The sequence below is a fragment of the Elephas maximus genome, chromosome 17 (genome assembly GCF_024166365.1).
Source record: "Elephas maximus indicus isolate mEleMax1 chromosome 17, mEleMax1 primary haplotype, whole genome shotgun sequence".
In the NCBI taxonomy this organism is placed as follows: Eukaryota; Metazoa; Chordata; class Mammalia; order Proboscidea; family Elephantidae; genus Elephas; species Elephas maximus.
In genome coordinates this window covers 72,714,912-72,729,510 of record NC_064835.1, presented here as the reverse complement: position 1 = coordinate 72,729,510, position 14,599 = coordinate 72,714,912, and the positions used below count along the sequence as shown (strand labels likewise).

Below are 14,599 nucleotides of genomic sequence, written 5' to 3'. Positions count from 1 at the left end.
TATCTTGGACATTTAACAACAGACACATCACTACATAATTTCAAAAGAGGCAATGATTAATCATATTCATAAAATTACTGATTTTATTATGTGCATATGGCATGTTATTGAGCCATTCTGAGAATGTGTAGCAAAAGAAGATTTAACAGAGTAAGTAAATCACAACAACTAAAGTCACTGTGAGAGTAATAAAATTAGTACTTCTACTTTCCAGGGATTCTGGTGACTTAACTGCTAAAAGGAGGGGACAAAAAAACAATGTACATTAAACAAAATAAGATTAAGATGTAATCCTTGCGTTTCTCAGATCATACTGAAATGAGCTTCACCTGCATATTTTAGATCTGTACTGAATCCACAACACAAGAATATTTTAAGCACCAAGTGTGAGTACTGGAATCAAGTACAATACTCTTATAATCACACTGAGACCATTTATACACAGTCTGTATACAAGAGGTTGAGACTATTTTTACTTGAGATGAAATAAAAACACAATGGTTAAGGGAGTTCTGCAGTCAGACTAAAAAAAAAAAAAAAGACTAGGCATATATAATAGCTGGACCAACCTCATTGAGGTCCAGTTTCTTCACCTGCAAACCTAATAATAAACTTAATAAACCTAGTAATTCATATACATGCAGTGTTTATCGTAAGTGCCAGGCATTTTCCAAAGAGCTTTACCCATTAATTCTTTAAGTTCTAATAGCATCCTTAGGAGATACGTAACATGATGTCTGTTTTACAGATGAGGAAACTCGGGCCCAGATCAGTTTGGTAACTTGTTTGGGGTCACACAGCTAATAAGCGGTAAAATGGCATCTGGGATTGGAACCTAGCAGTCTTACTTAAGAATCTGTATGTGTAACCATTCACTCTATTACCTCTCAATAACGTATCACCTACCTGATACAGCTGTTGATGAGAATTAAACAAAGCGTCTAGAAAGTAATAATCACCAATAAAGGTTTATTTATTTATTTTAATTATTGGATTTCTTTTCCCAGTCAATTTCCATTTACAGTTATAAAGACACTGATCAGGTTAAAAAAAACAATAACCAGTTGCAGAGCTAGAACTCAGGTTTCTTATCTCTCAATCTAGTATTTACTCTCCTTCTTTATGTGCCCTTCCAAAAGACACAACATTTTGAAATTCACTAATCTGCGATTTTTGTCACAGAACATTTAGGACTTTAAATAAAAGGATTTTCTCCAGCTGTTTTAGGGAAGGCAAAAGACAGGAGGGGCAATTTACTTGCCCAAGTGGGTCTCAGTTCCATTTTCATTTACTAAAAATCTTTTCTCGACACTATTGTCTCTTGGGATTGCATTCCTTGCTGAAATCTTCCCTTTCTTAGAAAAGATAAGTTAAAGTGGTTCAAGGATTATTTAGAAACGTTAAGGGTAACAAAATGAGACAGATCATGAAATGAGTTTAAATCAAGTTATCACTAAGCAGTTGAATTTTAAGCAACCACATGAATTTTCTTTAATCATTTGTTTTTAATATCACATGAAACATAAACATCCTATCCTTGACTACAAAAAATTATTAAATTCATACAGTAGATTTTAACCCTGAAAACTCAGTGTTAAGAGACAGTGAAGACTCACAAAGAAGAGGGATTCTTTTATTTTATATATTTATATATTATATTTAAAATCTTGGAACTGGAAGAGACCTTATAAAGTTGAGACGAAAAGCAGATTTCATCTAGACTGCCAGCCACACAGCTGCTGATATTGCTGTATCAAAGAGGAGTCTGAAGCTGTTTTGGGGGCAGTTGTTAGCTATATCTGCCAAGGGTTCCAAAGAGGCATGATGGCATAAGTGCAACAGAGCTGCTGACCCTGTAATGATAAGGAAACTAAGGCCCAGAGAGGTCAAGTGAAACATATCAGAGTACACACTGAATAAATGGACCAGAACACTGGGTCTCCAGATTTCTGTGGTTATTAATCTGTATGTCGTTGCCTCTACTCTCTAATAAATTTATTCAATTAAAAAAGAAAAAAAGGTAAAATACTTTTCATGTAATAAAAACACCAAACCCGTGGTTGTTTTGAGTCGCTTCCGACTCATAGCGACCTATGGGACAGAGGAAAAATGCCCCATAGGGTTTCCAAGGCTGTAATCTCTACAGAAGCAGACTGGGTGTCTCACTGCTGCACCCTTCTCCCATGGAGTGGCTAGTGGGGTATTATGCTGACCTTTCGGTTGGCAGCCAAGCGCTTAACCACTAAGTCACCAGGTCTTTTTTTTTTTTTTTCCATGTAATAGACAATAAAAATAAAACCTATTAATATATAACTGGGAATAAATACCTTAGAAGTTACAAGTCCTGTAATAAAGGCACATGAGCAAGTGTATTCAAAGATTTAAATAAAGTCCCAAACCTCTAGGCTGTATCATTGTGATTGAGCAATGAATGATCTCTGATTCAGACTGTTTTCTGACAAATCTACTTCATGGTGAGTTTTTCCACATGACAACTCTTCTTTAGAAGTTTACCCGTGATGACTTGGTACCTAGATGCTACGAACGAAGGAGCTTTCAATTCAAGGGGTGGGAGGAAAATGTCAGGGGGCCTACTGAATCATTAACAGCCTACTCTTTTCACAGTTCTGAAACCTAGCAAATCCTCTCTGGAAGCCATTTTAAAGATAGCTTCAGGAGCAAACTCTGGCTAACACCTTAAAAGACTGGTCTTCGAGGGCTGAACTATATGCAAATAAATTCAGACACGCCATTTCTAAAAAGACACACAGCCAAGGAGCTTTAGCAAAACAATTTTCTTTTTACTGTGTGAGTCAGTTAGGAATTTAAAAAGAAAAAAAAGTGTCTGGCGTCAGTGAAGTCACGGGTCTGCTCTACGGTGAACAGTTTAAGAGCCCACCTTTAAATTCATCATAGCGCCTTTGGTGAACTGATAGACTAGCTTAGAAACTGACTCACCCTCTTAAATGAAAATGACAGTAAGGCAATAAGTAAATTTAAAAAGCTTTCAGATACATGAAAGTCTGCCTATTGTTGTTGTTGTTAGGTGCCATGGAGTTGGTTTCGACTCATAGCGACCCTGTGCACAACAGAACGAAACACTGCCGGTCCTGAGCCATCCTTACAATCGTTGTTATGCTTGAGCTCACTGTTGCAGCCACTGTGTCAATCCACCTCGTTGAGGGTCTTCCTCTTTTCCGCTGATCCTGTACTCTGCCAAGCATGATGTCCTCCTCCACAGACTGATCCCTCCTGACAACACGTCCAAAGTATGTAAGACGCGGTCTTGCCATCCTTGCCTCCAAGGAGCATTCTGGCTATACCTCTTCTAAGGCAGATTTGTTCATTCTTTTGGCAGTCCGTGGTATGTACATTCAATATTCTTCACCAACACCACAATTCAAAGGCGTCAACTCTTCTTTGGTCTTCCTTATTCACTGTACAGCTTTCACATGCATATGATGGGATTGAAAATACCATGGCTTCAGTTAGGTGCACCTTAGTCTTCAAGGTGACATCTTTGCTCTTCAACACTTTAAAGAGGTCCCTTGCAGCAGATTTGCCCAATGCAATGCGTCTTTTGATTTCTTGACTGCTGCTTCCACGGCTGTTGATTGTGGATCCAAGTAAAATGAAATCCTTGACAACTTCAATCTTTTCTCCGTTTATCATGATGTTGCTCATCGGTCCAGTCATGAGGATTTTTGTTTTCTTTATGTTGAGGTGTAATCCATACTGAAGGCTGTGGTCTTTGATCTTCATCAGTAAGTGCTTCAAAGTCCTCTTCACTTTCAGCAAGCAAGGTTGTGGCATCTGCATAACGCAGGTTGTTAATGAGTCTTCCTCCAATCCTGATGCCCCGTTCTTCTTCATATGGTCCAGCTTTTCGTATTATTTGCTCAGCATACAGATTGAATAGGTATGGTGAAAGAATACAACCCTGACGCACACCTTTCCTGACTTTAAACCAATCAGTATCCCCTTGTTCTGTCCAAACAACTGCCTCTTGATCTGTGTAAAGGTTCCTCATGAGCACAATTAAGTGTTCTGGAATTCCCATTCTTCACAATGTTATCCATAATTTGTTATGATCCACACAGTCAAATGCCTTTGCATAGTCAATAAAACACAGGTAAACATCCTTCTGGTATTCTCTGCTTTCAGCCAGGATCCATCTGACATCAGCAATGATATCCCTGGTTCCACGTCCTCTTCTGAAACAAGCCTGAATTTCTGGCAGTTCCCTGTCGATATACCGCTGCAGCCGTTTTTGAATGGTCTTCAGCAGAATTTTGCTTGCGTGTGATATTGATGATATTGTTCTATAATTTCCACATTTGGTTGGATCACCTTTCTTGGGAATAGGCATAAATATGGATCTCTTCCAGTCAGTTGGCCAGGAAGCTGTCATTTCTAATTAGGACTGTGATTTCTAATTAGAAGCAACCACTACTTTATAAAACACACATCTTTAACATCTTTTCTCATGAAAAACTTCTAACTAGTTTTGTAATTTGGAGGTTTTGGTCCTTTGTTGGTAAACTGGAAGTATGGTTCAGTGGTAGAATTCTCACCTCGCATGCAGGAGACCCAGGCTCACTTCCCAGCTAACACACTTCATGTGCAGCCACCATCCCCGTCAGTGGAGGTTTGTATGTTTTATCATGCTGAACAGGTTTAGAGGAGCTTCCACACTAGACTAGGACAATGGCCTGGTAATGTACTTCCAAAAATCAGCCAATAAAAATCCCATGGATCACAATCGTCTGACACCCAACTTATCATGGGGATGGTGCAAGACTGGGCAGTGTTTTGTTCTGTTGTGGATGAGGTCACCATGAGTCAGTATCAACTTGAGAGTGGCTAACAATGACAATGAGCAACAATTTGAAGAAAAATCCATAATGTTAACTGTAGTCTAAAATAAAAGAAAATCAGCCTTTAGTGCTTCCAGTACATAAAAAAAAAAAAAAGAAAAATCATGCAGTTCATTAAATCTGGCGTAAACCCAGGGGAACATAAAGTACTGGGGATAGTAACCAGGAAAACAGCACTAAGGTTTTGAAGAATCAACAAGGCATCTCAAATTGTCTTCACTTATTGTTAAAAACGAAAATAAACTTATTATCCTTCCCTCTTGACTGTAAAAAGAGACGCTCAACGGAAGCCCAGACACAGTTTTCCCCCAAGGTTTACCATTTATAATTACCTATTACTAAAGCGATATAGGCCCCAATTGCTTGACATTTTCAGACAAAACAACCAACATCAAGAGCCGAAAAAGCTTTTGAAATTTCACTAAGCTATTAATTCTAATATTAACTTTGCCAGTTCAGGTGTAAATTCTGGACGGAGGCAGGATTAACTCATAGCTTTCAAATTAATAAGTTTATTACAGGTTCCTAAATTCCCAATGCCTTCAAGTCCATTCCGACTCACAGCGATACTACAGGGCAGAGTAGAACTGCTCCATAGGGTTTCCAAGGCTGAAATCTTTACGGAAGCAGAATGCCACTTCTTTCTCCCACAGAGTGGCTGGTAGGTTTGAACATCCGACCTTTAGATTAGCAGCCAAGCACTTAACCACTGCACCACTAGGGCTCCTTTCCCTACATTATTCAGTTCGAAAAGTATTCCTGACATAAGAGATAATGAAATTGTGATCTCTTGGTGCCTAACTGACATAATACGTCATCTCCACCAGAAATCACCAAAAAAAAAAAAAAGGGGGACAAGGAAAAATTAAAAGGAGGCAACAGATAAAACACCAGTAGGAAAAGTAAGCGGAACACTTGCCATCTACATGTTACTTGTTTTAAGGCCCTTAATTTATTCCAAGTCCACTTTATAAGCATGGCAGAGAGAGGTAGAAAACACTGTGGAAGTACACTTGGGCACAACTAAAGCTGACAATGGACAATAAAGAGTTAGTGGCAGACATATGAAGAGATTCAAGTGAGAGTGACATGGAATTGTGAGTATCCTGTCATGCACAAGCATAAAACATTAACTGGAACCCGCTGCTGCAAAAATACAGAGCTTAAACAATAAACTGAACTTTCAAATAATAATTACTGTTTATTACTATTGATTCCAAAATTAAGTATAGGTTTTATCTTGGCCATAATGTATAAGTGAAGGTCCCTAGGTGGTGCAGAAGGTTTGTATTGAACTACTAACCTAAAGGTTGGCACTTTGAACCCACCCAGCAGTACCACAGAAGAAAAGGCCTGGTAGTCTGCTTCCCTAAAGATTACACCCAAGAAAACCCTATAGAACAGTTCTATTTTGTAACACTTGGGGTCCCGGTAAGTCTGAATCAACTTGATGGCAACTAACAATAAAAATGTTTAAGTCAACATGAAAAATAAGAAGTCCCTTTTGTAAAGCAACTTTTTTTTCTTTAACAGGAAGCTGTATTATTATGTTCTTTACTTAATTTATAAAATTTGAGTCTTAGCTATTAGGTCATAGACTCTTAAGTAGATCCAAGTCATAAGAATTATCCATGGTCATGTTTACTATTTGTGAGAGCCAATTTTTTCTTTTTTTTCTTCTCTAGCTCCCTTCCCTTTCTCCTCTTTCTCTTCCTCCTCCATCACAAGTTATTTATTCCGCAGAATGGAAATGAAAAACAGATTCACAGTCCTATCACCAAATCAAGAGATTGAAAGGTATTTCTAAAATGAGCTACACTTCAGCACAGGCACCATCATACAATTTCAAGGTCTTCTCTGAAAAATTACTGCCACTTTTATTTTATAGATGAATCAAAGATTGCTTGTTAAAGATTTTCAGAGTTAATGGAAAGCCCAGGAACCTAACTTGGGTTCTGTGTTCCATGCTAATGAGCTAGTGTTTAAAGCATATTAAATAATCCAGTCTAGCTGCTCTATCCAGATAGTATGCACAGTATATGGAAAATATATATATACACACACACACACTCCCCAAAGGTGCAAAAACTCCAAATGAATTAAAGAACTAGATTCTTAACAATTCATTGAAAAATGTTTAAAATAAATTTTGTTAAGGTATTCCGTATACAGTTATATACTTTCATTCTCAATGGTCACTTGACAAAATTTCCTATACAATAACTGTTCAAAAACTCTACTTCATCTATAAAAATACATAAGAAAACATTGTGCTCCTGGCCTCTCCCCCCATTATACATAAATGACTAGATAAAAACCGGTTTTCTTTATTCACTGTTATCAGCAGGGTAAAAGTCACTGAAATGTGTTTTTCAGGGTAAAAAAATTATTCCTATAAAGAATGGGCCAGTATAATAATTACTCAAAACTAGTATTCTCTACATGTATATTGTCCTCTGAGTAGAAGACAAAATAAAGATCCACATTTATGATTTTTTGTTTGTTTTTCAAACATTTAGATGGGATTCAATTTTTTCTATAATTTTAACAGTAAAGATTAAAAAAAAATCCCTTATGGGAAACGAGCATGTTCTTGAAGCAACTACTAAACTGAAAAACAAAGGATGAATACAAGAAGACTTGAGAGCTGGATTCAACCGTAAACACTCAGTGTGTTAGTCTTCTGTTCCCCAAATGTATACCACAGCAACAATAAAGTTACACAATTTCATTACGTTACAGATGCCAATCCTGAATGCAAAACATAATAAATGAAAATTATCTGCAATGATTGTTTTATTTAAAGTATTAAGAAATTTGTATGGTCTTACGCTTTTTTGTAATACATCAGATAGAAATTAAATATCCAAATGAGAACAATCCCTTGCATACCAGTCATTCTGAAAGGTTATAACCTTATCCCACATGATGTCGTAACTGCCCAGAACATTACCACAACTCTCCTTTAGTCTATGGCTGAATCTGATTTTCAGAAACAGTAACTGACTTCTCAGAGTAGGTCTGTTTTTTGGAAATAGCCTGAAGTTATTTCTTGTCTTCTTTTTGTCAAAATCCTGAGTCATATCTGATTTTAAGAGAGAGGTATCATGTGGTGAATACTCTCTCTTTTCTTTCAAAACAAGGAGCAAATATAAAGTAATAAGTTATTTTCATGCATGGCTCTTAAACTGGCTTAGCAGGCAATTAAAAAAAAAAAAAAAAACTAGTTTCAAAAATATATACAGTGAAACCTGTGAGAGCCATAACCTGAAACGACTGCTTTGTTTTTCTGGGTCTTGCAAGTTGCCCACCTTTGACAGGGCGCCATCTTACCACTTTTCTATTGCTAGTTTTAGTGGAAAATATTTGGGTTTTCCTTCTCTGGCAGGTTTCTGCCTTACACAGGTTCCAACTCTGGCATGTTTCACTGTATTTTGAGTAATGCTACTGCCGGAGTAAATGCATAGGTTCAAGGATGACTACGCTAAAGTAGAACACTTATTCTAGGTAAGTGTGTAAATAAATATTCTTGCTCTAAAGCAAGGATGGCCAGCCATGCCCTACACAATCTGATCTCCTCTACCCCTCCTGTACACTTCTAACTTTATTTCCTGTTTCTCTCTCCCACTCACTCTAATCCAGCTACGCTGGTCTTGTAGCTTCTTGCATTCTAGGCATGCTCCCATCGCTGGGCCATTGCGCTTGCTAATTCCTTCTGCGTGGAATGTTTTTGTCCAAGATTATAACATGTGCTCCCTTGTCTTCTTAAAAGTCTTTATTTGAATACCACCTTTTTTTCTGACTACCTTTTAAAACTGCATCCTCCCATCACCTCATACATTCCACATGGTCTCTCTTCCCTGTTTTACACACACACACACACACACACACACACACATTTCTTGCTATTGTCATTGGGGGCCTTCACTTTGATTCCAACTCATAGTAAATCTTTACGAAACTAAACTGCCACATCTTTCTCCCACGGAGCAGCTGGTGGGTTCAAACTGCCGACCTTTCGGTTAGCAGCCGAGCGCTTAACCATTGCACCACCAGGGCTTCTTATCCCTACTCTAGCCCCCTTCAAAAAAAAGTGTAGTTCTATCTCTAACACAGATTTCAATGCACCTTCTATGTTGAAATTTAGCATGATAGATTACTGACTGTATTTCTTGTCAACTATATGTAAACATTTACTAGCTTAGATTAGCCAATTTAGGGGAAAGAACAAACTGTAGCCAAAAAAAGAAAAGACACTGCAGAAGATGGTGGGAAACTGGGGTACCACATATTTTTAGAATTAGCAACATCCCAAGAGGTTCATTATAAAATAAAAATCAGCAACAAATTCTTTCAAAAGGAAGTAAATTACGTGTACTGAATTAAACTTTTTTTTTTAACTACATGAATGTTTAACTGGGGGATGAGATAGACACTATGATTTTCCTCATTTATAGGCACCAACAGCATGTTCTAGTTTTCTGTAAATGATGTTTTGAGGTGTAAAAGTACCGCAGGGATGATAACACGGAATGCTATGCAGTACTCTTCTCCAAAACAGGGTTTAACCCGTTGCCTTCGAGTTTTATTGTGGCAAAAAAGAAACTAAACCAGCTTGTATGATATTCTGAAAAAATAATCAGGTCTTCTTAGAATCATTCACATTTTTCTTAAATCATCTGATGAAGGCCTTTTCTTATAAGCTTATTTCTGAAGGTAGCTATGCTAACTGAAGGCTCCAATCAGATCTTCATAGGTTTAGATCACTTACGTCTATTGAAAAAGAAAAAAAAAAAAACAAATTCTCTGTTATTTGCTCAAGAAATTTTGTGCTTTCTTTTTATTACCTGTAAATTCATTCAAAATCAACAACAAAAAAAAAGGAGTCAGAGGCTACAAAGCATAGTATTCACCACCCCTCTGTCAATTGATCACACTGTGGTGGCTTGTGTGTTGCTGTGACGTTGGAAGCTACGCCACTGGTATTTCAAATACCAGCAGGATCACCCATGGTGGACAAGTTTCAGTGGAGCTTCCAGACTAACACAGACACAGATGAAAGGCCTGGTGACCTACTTCCAAAAATTAGCCAATGAAAACCCTATGGATCACAACAGAATAGTGTCCAATAAAGTGCTGAAAGATGAGTCCCTAGGTTGGAAGTCGCTCAAAACACACAGTGGCCACAACGATGGACTCAAGCATACCAACAATCGCGAAGATGGCGCAGGGCTGGGCAACAGTTTCCTTCTGTTGTACAGGAGGTCACCGTGAGTCGGAGCCTACTCAACTACAACTAATAACAACAAGCGTAGTATGTTAGGCAATTACTTCAACCTTTCAGAGGAAAAAATAATCATAGAAGTGATCTCTTCAAGGTAACATGAAAAAAGCTAGTAGCCAAACTTGAAATCATATCCAGGTCTTTCAGAGACCAATATTTCTTGTCATGAGGTTCCCACACATGAAAAAAAAAAAAAAAAAAAAAACCCTTGCCATCGAGTCAATTCCCACTTGTGGGGAAATTTTTCTCTGCAGAGGTCAACCTTCAAGAAAAACAACAAACCCCACCACCACAAGTGTGAAAAAAATCTCCAACAACTCAAATCCCTTGAAAGAATGGCTCCTTATTTACTTTTCCTGTGTGATATATTTAGAGGGAATCTGGAAAAGATGGCTAGAGATCTATAAACAGAAAGTGCTAAGTAGAATTCACTGTTCACAGACTAGCTAAAATTTTGTCCCTTACATATACAAAGGCTGGCAGAAATTTTTAATATTGTACTCTTTAAAAACACCTTCATCAGGTTTCTGTCATGTTTTTGATTTTCTTTCTTCTTTCCTTCAACTCTTAAATATGTTTTATTCTCCTTCCTTTTTAAGGCTGTTTTTCTGTCATTTTTTAACTTTTGGAATAGCAGAGTTTTTCCAGAGAAAACTCCTACAATCACCTTAGTGCCATCATATATTTCTTATTTTAAAATTTTAATATATCATATACAATTAAACTGCATGAAGTAATCCATATAAGCTTTTCTGACTCAATTAAAACTAAAATAAATCTATATTGATATGCCAGGGTAAGAGGGATACATGTGAGTATGATAGATCGTTTTCAATCCAAGTCTTTTGGCTTAAAATATCAACTACAGAAACTTCTGTCTAAAAATACTAAGTTTTCACAAAGCAGAACTACTATAGTCCTTATCACCTGACTTACTGGACAACCACAGCAAAGCCTATTCCAGAAGTCTTAATAGCAAAGTGACATTATGACAACCTGAAAAGAAGGTGAATGATGTCAAGTAGAAACAAACTTATGCTTCCCCTTTAAATCTGCCTCAGCAGTACTAGACCCAGTTTCCCACCCTGTACTTTTCAGTCATTTCCTTTAAGGGGTCCCAAAGAAATGAGTAAACCAGCCATGCCAGACTTAGCCAGTCAACACTAAATCCAGCCTTTGGACTCAAGTGACTGAGCAAAGACACTGTGTTAGCAGCTTCCTTAAAATACAAATACTCCTGGTAAATCTGGTTTGTGAGTGCTACAAAAAAAGTTAAACATAACCAATAGTAAAATCACTTAACTGTTAACAAGAGCACAGATCATCTCTCTCTCTCACACACACATACAAACACACACACAATCTGCCACTAAGGCACAACCTACAGCTCACTTTTTTCAAGTCAATAAATACTATTACGTTACAACACTTCTACCTTGCTAATTAAAACCTACGCGAAGGTTTCCTCTTTAAAAGCTGTAAATTTATTAGATGAGACATTATAACCACTTCACTACATGCAACTTTCCATACACTTTAACTGTTCAATTTTCCAATTGTTCGTTTTAAACTCAAGATCTCTTTTAAGACACTAGAGAAAAGGGACAGGTTAAAGGCATGGGGACAAACATCAAAATAACACAGGTTTTATTTTCTGATGCCAACACCAGAATCTAAAATCTGGGGGCAACTATACAAAATTAAATTCAAGAAGAATTAAAGATAAATGGATAAAGCACCCCGGGTTACGACCATTCTGATCATCATTTACCGCAAGAAATAACGAGGAGAAAAGATGCTAGATTTTAATTTCTGGTACCTTTCAGTTTTGCTCAACTACCAAGACAAGCTTGTCCACAGAGTTAAGTATTTTAGTCCAGAGAGATTGTTGGTGTGAATAAAAACCATGAGGAATTTCTATGCTGTATCTGTCCAATAAGAACAACGTTTTGAGAGATGTAAACCGGATCACATCTTCTCTGTAAGGTATAAACAAAACATATCACGAGCTTAAACAGAAAAACTGGAGAAATCGAATCTTCTTCACAATTCAAAAATTTAAACTCACATTACCATGCAAACTGTATTAAATAAAAACCCAGCATTTCTCCTGCATTAGAAAAGTAATACATATTCAATGTAGAAAAAGACAATGCCAGTTCTGAAACAAAAGATCGGCTGCTATAAACCCAAGTAACATTTTGCAGAGCAAGAAAAAAGTAAAGTCTTTGAACCAGAACAAACAGAAGTCCTTTTCTAATGCTTACAGCTTCAGTCCTTGACACAACCAGGACATTACTGTAAGGCGTTCGATAATATTTATTGATATCCAATTTGATGACCAAACTACGGGAAGGTTGTTGGTGCTGTTAAAAGCAAGATACATTTCCCAGTGTGTAGTGATCAAAATCTGTTAAACGTACATTTAAAAATATGTCCCTCTTTCCATCACTGCTCTCCTGCCTCGTGACTCGCACACAGAAAAATTAAAGTAGATGGCGAGTTTATGATTTACGGTATTTTTCCAACTCGGAGCATTTTTTTCAATAAGTTTGAGGTTTTAAGATTGAAACCACTATGTAAGAAAAACTGTTGTCTGAACTACCTAACAATTACCCAGGCTTCTTTTAGGCTTCAGTTCACATGTAAATAAAATGAGCATCTTTAACTTCTCCACAGGGCACTGGAGAACGAACTCTGACTCATAAACGCTTTCAGGTCCTCAGACACCAGCGCGGAAGAAGATCAAGGGTATCCATCAATTACAGAGCTCTCCCGAACCTCAGTTTACCCACCTACAGAAACGGGCTCATTAACTTGCTTCGCAGGGGCCCCGGAGGTGTAATTAATTAGTGTTTTTAAAATGCTGAGATGCCAAGATGAAAGGAGATGCGAGGGCCACGCAGGGATGATGACAATAATCATAACAATAAAAAGAATGACTAAGTTGGGAGTCTGCGTTATGTAAGGAAGGAGAAAGAAGTTACCAGATTCGCACCAACAAAAGAAAAACCCGTCGCCCCCTTTGTTTCCCTTTCATTTCTCTTTTCCTCCACGCCGGCCGCACAGCTCCCCTCCGGGACAGGAGCGTGGTCGGAGGGTCCCCGGCGCGCGAGGGGCGCGGGGACTCGGGCTTGGCCGCGCGCGCCGCTCCCGCCGGTGGGGGAGGGCGCGCCGGGCCCGCTCCTGACAAAGGCGCTTCCTCCTCGAGGGCGCGGGATGGAGGCGCCGCAAACTCCGCGCACGGCCGCCCCCGGCGCGGGGACGCGCGGGCGGGCGAGAGCCGGGCGGCCGCTCCGCGAAGCCGCCGAGGAAGTTGCGCGCCCGCCTCCCCCGCACCCCTCGCCCGCCCCGCTGCGAGCCCTCCCGCGGCACACCGTGGCCGCCGCCACGCTCACCGGACGACTGTTGGTGGCCAGAATGCCGGCACGGCCCCCGAGACCCAGAGAGCGCGGGAGAATTGTGTGTGCGGAGAGCGCCAGGAGACAGCCCGGCGTTCCGCCGCCGCCGCCTTCCTCGCCAGCCGGCCAAGCCCAGCGAGGAGAAGTTGACCGCGGAGCCGAGCGCTGAGAAGCCGCGGGCGGAGGGAGAGGCGCGGGGCCCGCTTTGTGGCGCGCTCCCGGAGGGCTGGAGACAAATCCAGTCGCGCGGCAGGGCTGGTGCTGCTGGTGGAGGCGGCGGCGGCGGCGCCCCCCGACGGTCCCCTCCGCCTCGCACCGCCTCTGGGTCACTGACACACACTCGGAGGGAGGGGAGGGGACAAGTGGGTGGGCGGGGCGAGGGAGGGGGACAGGGCAGGGCCTCTGCGGTAGGCGTTCCCGCCGCGCCGAGAGGGCTCCTGGGAGTTGTAGTTCTCCGGTTGAAGAAAAAAGGGATACGCACGTTGCTTTTGGGGACCCTTCCGGGGCTCGCTTTGCACTGCGCATGCTCATGGGGAAGAGACTTGCCCACGCCCCACCGTTACCATGGTGACCGACACACTAACGAAAGAGATTATATTCAGTGCTGCTGTTGGCTGAACAAGGCCGGGTCTTGTATTATTGTGCTGTTGGGGATCCCGCTCTTGGCTGCTCCTTCCTGCTTTGCTCCACCCTCAACTCCTAACCTCACCGCTCCCAAGTGCCCAATGAAATCTAACTTCCTCGTGGTATTTCGGTCTTCCCTGCTGCTGAATTTTCTTACAGAAATCCTAAAGCACAAATGTCCCTTTCCCTGGCTTCCCTCAACCAAATTCCCTCTATCTTAAATTTAACTTTCTTTACCTCAAACGTGTAGAAATGTAGTTGTATCCAATAAATTTAACAATTACGTTGTAAAACTGTTAGACACATCACCATTATCAGAATCCCATATTAATTTCTTAACACAATTAGTCACATCTAACTTTAAGGTCAGCAAAGGTAAAGTTAAGGCTAAGATCGCTATATTTTACTTGAGT

The 14,599-nt window shown here is 39.9% G+C and overlaps 1 protein-coding gene across 1 annotated transcript in view; it reads right to left on the bottom strand.

The window, feature by feature from the left end:
• The window catches only part of PELI1 (pellino E3 ubiquitin protein ligase 1), a 62,087-nt gene extending 48,187 nt beyond the window's left edge, over positions 1-13,900 (bottom strand). The window contains exon 1 of the mRNA XM_049856523.1: positions 13,560-13,900. The gene's annotated coding sequence lies outside the window, so the exon portion shown is untranslated. The remainder of the gene's footprint in view (positions 1-13,559) is intronic.
• Between the last annotated feature and the right edge of the window lie 699 nt (positions 13,901-14,599).